Genomic DNA, 7,162 nt, shown 5'->3' with positions numbered 1-7,162 from the left:
AACACTAACTTGATCAAACATGAAGACAATGTTGAGGCGTAATCAGAGAGAGCATGTTCAGCTCAATAATACTGTTGTACAGATTTGATTCTCAATTTCAACATGTTTGGCACAAATTACACAAATTGAAAATCTGAACAGCAATGATCACAACTTTGGATGTCTTTCCACTACCATTCCTTTAGGTCTTTGCATTTTATTCTGATATTGTATTTATTATTTTTGCAGATAGTGTGCATGACGACTTCAAAGAAAAATGTCCACAATTTGTGCCTCTTAAATTCCTTTTTGGTACACAGCTTATCCTCCACACTAGCTATAGTCTCAGACCTCTACATAGTGTACCCCCCTTCCACTCCCTGGTGGTCTCTCCCTGAGCTGAAGACCCTTCTTCCCCACCAGTCAGTCTCAAGCAGAGAACGCGAGAACCCATGTTCTCGCTCTGGATCTACGACGCGCAACAGTTTTACATTCCTCCCTATCCCATGCTTTGTGCTCCACGGAGAAACTGATTTATGAATTGTAATATTTATCATAAAACTGTGCTCTTGCATGCTCGCAGCTCCATTATTCATCTGGGGTCTCTGTTGGGACTGCACCAAAGAGGCATGCCAATATGTCTGGGAAACTAGAAGGTGAAGACTTGGGGTTGGAGAGGTGGAACATGATCCAAGAAATGGAGGGGATCAAAAGTTCAACATTTTTCATACTGCGAATTTGATTACAGTGTGGAAAAAGTTGAAAAATAAAGCTAAAACAATCGCACAAGAGTATATAGCATTGGGGTGCACGCCGGGAGCACTGGACAGTTTTGCTGAAACACCATTTATCTGCTTCATTTCTTTTTTTACTCGTATGGATGAAGGCAAGGGCACTGAATGGTGATGTGTTGAACACATCTTGTTTAAAGCTGAAGACTGGTGTGTTGTGCCTGTTCTAGCTAGCTGTTCATGATTGTGGGGGGACTCCTCTTCAAAAAATGTTTTTGCAGGAATCTCCTTGTGAAGGATTTTTCTGAAAAATGGAACTCTGCTGGGCAATATCCCCACACGCCATGGAGAATGTTTTTACAGTATAGACCGCATACACAATTTCCTTCCAACACTATCAATTTTAAACCAATTTATCTTTAACTAGGCTAGTCAGTTAAGAACAAATTCTTATTTACAATTGAAGCCTACCGGGGAACAGTGGGTTAACTGCCTTGTTCAGGGGCAGAATGACAGATTTTTACCTTGTCAGCTCGGATTCAATCCAGCAACCTTTCAGTTACTGGCCCAACGCTCTAACCACTAGGCTACCTGCTGCCCCAAATGCAGTTGTTTAGGGACCAACGAAGTGTTCAAACTGAACAAAACCAGAGATGGAGAGAATGCAAATGGGATCTATGGAGTTGGGAAATGAGAATAAGAGCTGTAGAGGAAGAAATGCTAGAGTGTGAGAGAGCCGTTGAGTTAGGCAGTGTGGGCGAGGGAGAAGGAAAGAGTGGCTGGCGTTTATGGATAGCAGATGTGGGGTTTTGGCAAGGGCCGAGCGCGCCTGAATCCCGCACCGGCTGGGTGGCACCGGGGTGAGAGGGAGGTCACTGCACCACACAGCCCATAAAACACAGAGAAGGAGGGAAGGAAGACTGCCTGGGTCTCACACACCAGCCTGGGACTCCAAGGCTGTGATGGTGAGCAAATCACACTCAAACACTATGTATTCTTAGGTTGAGAAAAAAAAAACATTTAGACCAGGGGTTTTAAAACTGGCCTGAGGTACTGCAGGGAGTCTGCCATTGTTTGTTTTGGTGAAAACATTTGGGGGGTGGATTTTTTTAATGTGAACAATTATTATTTAATGAATATCACTAGCTGCAACAGAATATATACCATTGTGGATACCATTAGGTCTCTGTGTCCAATATGAAGGAAGTTAAGAGGTAGTTTCATGAGCCAACGCTAACTAGCGGTAACACAATGTCAAAGTCTCCAGGAAAAGTTAGCATGCTAGCTGTTCTTGTTCATCCGACTAGTAGTAGATAAAGGGCTTCCTTGACAAAATCTCGAACTATCCCTTTAGTATGGAGGAAATTACAGCCATTCTAGTTCTAGCTTGTATGGCTCCCCCATTTAAGACTATATAAAAATATATACAAAAATATAAAAAAGTAACAAAGACAAATAGAAACAAATTTGTGTTGATTTGGCACTTGAGCATCAATACATTACCCATCCCCCAACACTGTTGACCAAGAGTCAAGACTAAACCAATTCACCTTGGAGGTGTGCAGCCTGGTTTTATATTATTCTGAACCATTTCACACAAACCAGAAAAGAAATGCAACAATATGTCTATGAAACTATATATTCACAGTATTATGAATGAATTGTGATTTGTGACTGTAGTGTGACTGAATTTAATAATTGCATTAGTACTGTACAAAGTTAGAGGTGTGCTATTTGATAGATTCCCCCACTCCACCTACCTCGGGCTTCCAGTGGGGAGGTCAACCTACCCCCCCTCCCCATATCGTACTTCTAAGTGGGAGACCTTCCCAGGCAGTAGCCTACCTAGCTCATAAACTAGAATCATGGCGCCCACTCTGACAAGGTTAATTGACCCACAGTCCACACACAGTGACATGACATCATTGACGTGACGTGCAAAAGAGCGATAGAAAACGGATCGCGCAAATGTCACCATTCCAAATACCGCCCTGGGTGGCTGCCCATCTCACCTATACCAAATGTCACCATTCCACATACCGCCCTGGGTGGCTGCCCATCTCACCTATACCAAATGTCACCATTCCAAATACCGCCCTGGGTGGCTGCCCATCTCACCTATACCAAATGTCACCATTCCACATACTGCCCTGGGTGGCTGCCCATCTCACCTATATCAAATGTCACCATTCCACATACCGCCCTGGGTGGCTGCCCATCTCACCTATACCAAATGTCACCATTCCAAATACCGCCCTGGGTGGCTGCCCATCTCACCTATACCAAATGTCACCATTCCACATACCGCCCTGGGTGGCTGCCCATCTCACCTATACCAAATGTCACCATTCCAAATACCGCCCTGGGTGGCTGCCCATCTCACCTATACCAAATGTCACCATTCCAAATACCACCCTGGGTGGCTGCCCATCTCACCTATACCAAATGTCACCATTCCACATACCGCCCTGGGTGGCTGCCCATCTCACCTATACCAAATGTCACCATTCCAAATACCGCCCTGGGTGGCTGCCCATCTCACCTATACCAAATGTCACCATTCCAAATACCGCCCTGGGTGGCTGCCCATCTCACCTATACCAAATGTCACCATTCCAAATACTGCCCTGGGTGGCTGCCCATCTCACCTATACCAAATGTCACCATTCCACATACCGCCCTGGGTGGCTGCCCATCTCACCTATACCAAATGTCACCATTCCAAATACCGCCCTGGGTGGCTGCGCCTCTCACCTATACCAAATGTCACCATTCCAAATACCGCTCTGGGTGGCTGCCCATCTCACCTATACCAAATGTCACCATTCCAAATACCGCCCTGGGTGGCTGCCCATCTCACCTATACCAAATGTCACCATTCCAAATACCGCCCTGGGTGGCTGCCCATCTCACCTATACCAAATGTCACCATTCCAAATACCGCCCTGGGTGGCTGCCCATCTCACCTATACCAAATGTCACCATTCCAAATACCGCCCTGGGTGGCTGCCCATCTCACCTATACCAAATGTCACCATTCCACATACCGCCCTGGGTGGCTGCCCATCTCACCTATACCAAATGTCACCATTCCAAATACCGCCCTGGGTGGCTGCCCATCTCACCTATACCAAATGTCACCATTCCACATACCGCCCTGGGTGGCTGACCATCTCACCTATACCAAATGTCACCATTCCAAATACCGCCCTGGGTGGCTGCCCATCTCACCTATACCTAAATCCACCACTGCACACCAGACACACCTACCTCACACTACCACTCTCCCAATTCAGTCTTCTGATCACAAACCCTGTATTTTCCCTGATTGAATATACTCACCCAAACTTCTCTATCACCTCAAGTTCTTTCCTCTATGATATCTCTCGCGCTTGTTCCCCTTTCTCTCCCCCTTAGCCTGGTCCTGACGCCCTGGTTCCTGGCCAAGGCGTGTGTCCCTGGAGGAGCCAGCAAGGAGATGGAGAGAGGGGGCAGCAAGGGGGCGCAGAGACAGGCTCCAAAACCACATCTCTCTCTCCTCTTTCCCTTCACTTTGTAAGGAACTGGCCTGGCACACTCCCCAGCTCTGCCATTAATCAGGGAGTGAGGGGTAGTTCAGCGTGTGTGTGTGTGTGTGTACATGCTCACATGTGGCTGAATGTGTGTGTTTATGTGTGTGTGTGTGTGTGTGTGCTGATAGAGAGCTGGATGGAATGGGGGTGATGGTATGGAGACCAGGACCTCCCAACAAAGCGGAAGAGTTCACCCAGCGAGCGAAAGGGAGGGAGGCTGACAGACAAAAAGCCTGGTGCACAGATAGTGACTGCCAGTGAGAGACACAGAGGATGAGAGATGATCTAGGGAGGTTTTAGGCACACAGAGAGGTAAAAATGACTGAAATTCTTCAGGTGGAAAAGTGACGGGACTGTCTTATCCCCAGAATGACTCTTCTGCCCAAGACCAACATAAAATTTGAAATACCTTTTGCTTACACTTTGAGAATGTTCATGTGTGTGCAGGAGAGTGCAAATCAGGGACAAGACGCAAGTGTGTACGACAGGTAAGTATAGACATCATTATACAGGGACAGTTCCCTGAAGGAATGCAGTTCATACAAAGTCCATGAGACCCCCCTCCTTCTCTTCTCCCCTCCTCCAGTCCATGAGACCCCGCCTTCCCTTCTCCCCTCCTCCAATCCATGAGACCCCCCTCCTTCTCTTCTCCCCTCCAGTCCATGAGACCCCTTCTTCTCTTCTCCCCTCCTCCTCCAGTCCATGAGACCCCCCGCCCTCTCTTCTCCCCTCCTCCTCCAGTCCATGAGACCCTCCTACTTCTCTTCTCCCCTCCTCCTCCAGTCCATGAGACCCCGCCTTCCCTTCTTCCCTCCTCCTCCAGTCCATGAGACCCCCTGCCTTCTCTTCTCCCCTCCTCCTCCAGTCCATGAGACCCTCCTCCTTCTCTTCTCCCCTCCTCCTCCAGTCCATGAGACCCCGCCTTCCCTTCTCCCCTCCTCCTCCAGTCCATGAGACCCCGCCTTCCCTTCTCCCCTCCTCCTCCAGTCCATGAGCCTTCCCTTCTCCCCTCTTCCTCCAGTCCATGAGACCCTCCTCCTCCAGTCCATGCCCCTCCGCCCTCTCTTCCCTGATTATCCAGGTGGGAGTGAAATGTGAAAAAAACCAAACCACTTCCAACCTGCTCCCCCTCACCCCCCAATGGGCCTCCCAGAATGCCTGTCTGCTGACATCACTGAGCAGAGACCTGGCAAGCCAATCTCTCCCCTGCTCTGTTCCGCTCTCCCCTTCCCTCTCTCTGCTTCCTGCCCTCATGATGTCACACACCATATGGTTTTCAGCGAGTATCAAGCCGGAAAAGAGATTTAGTCGGTCAAGAGGAGAGAAAAGGAGGGTCGGAGCGGGTGTGTTGTGTGTGTAGGATACAGAAAACAAAGGTTGCTCTTCCCCAATGTGTGCTCTGTGAGTGGAAGGTAAAAGGAGAGAAGAAAAGGGAGAGGGGGTGAGAAGGGAAGGGCTGTGCTGTGTGAGGCTAATGAGGAGAGACCAGGGAGCAGAGACCACTCAGCGGACAGCCATGTGCACCACAGACACCCAGCAGGCTGGCCTGCTCACTCACACATATTGGGTTTACCAATATACTTTCCCTGCATGATGGTCCACAGGAACCAACAAACTGTAGGTGCTGGGGCAGTCCTGAGGGACAAGACTGGCAGCTGCACACCTCTGGAGCTACCCCAACAAATGCCAACTTGAGTGATAAATGTATCAAACGTATACGTTATGATACATACATTTTCACACATCTGCAGTATGACTTTCAGAGACATTTCAATGCCACCAATTTACTCTTACCATAGTCATTTCTCTGAGATGGAATCCCATACTATCCCTGTATTATCATAACTCATCCATGAGTATTTATAATTTGGATTTTATATGGCAAGATAATTGCTCATCACAGAATGAGGGTGGATTGGAATAGCGACCAAACAACACAACAGCTCAGGGAATTCAAATTACATGCCTTGCACACCTATCCACTAAAACTGTTGCAAAGCTGCTCATTACATTTAATTAAGAGATGGGTGTGATTCAATGTTGAGCCTACCGCTCAATCTCTGGTGAAGGGTTGGCTCTGAGGGGGGAGTGCATCTGGTAAGGACCGTGGCTATGTCAGCAGGGAGGGTAGGAGAAAGAGATGAGCCTGAGAGAGAGTGAGAGGCGCAGACTGCCCTGAGAAAGAGAAAGTGGGAGAGAGAGATGCTTGGAAGGTTGGAATGGGAGCAGAGTGATGATATGCTCATCTGGTGTAGGGTGGCAGGGCGCTAATCGCTAAGACGGCTGCAGGTGAACCATTCTATCCCACGTTCCTTGCCTCTCTGCTCTGTACTGTCTTGACTGCAGCAGGCCACCTGCCAGACAATAATGGAGCAATAATAACTTGATTGGGATGTTATTGGTCACTCTGAGCGCAAATTGAAACGAGGCGCTCTGAGCATTTGAGGGCTGGGGCCCTCATATCTCCTAACAACTGTCGGGAAAAATACACTTTCCCTTCATTATTACTAACTCACGTTGGGTCTACATCAAGTTCAACATCCAAGTTGATTCAACCCTGCTCTAAAAACACAAACATATGCAGCCCTGACATTCATAAATACACTGATTCTACAAAACGTTAGGAACACCTGCTCTTTCCATGACAGACTGACCAGGTGAATCCAGGTGAAAGCTATGATCCCTTATTGATGTCACTTGTTAAATCCACTTCAAATCAGTGTAGATGAAGGGGAGGAGACAGGTTGAAAAATGATTTTTAAGCCTTGATGCAAGGATTGTGTACGTGTGCCATTCAGAAGGTGAAGGGGCAAGAAAAATATATTTGAACGGGGTATGGTAGAAGGTGCCAGGCGCACCGGTTTGAGTATGTCGAGGACT

This window comes from Oncorhynchus clarkii, chromosome 24 (assembly GCF_045791955.1).
Source record: "Oncorhynchus clarkii lewisi isolate Uvic-CL-2024 chromosome 24, UVic_Ocla_1.0, whole genome shotgun sequence".
NCBI lineage: Eukaryota > Metazoa > Chordata > Actinopteri > Salmoniformes > Salmonidae > Oncorhynchus > Oncorhynchus clarkii.
Note: the sequence above shows the minus strand (reverse complement) of the source record.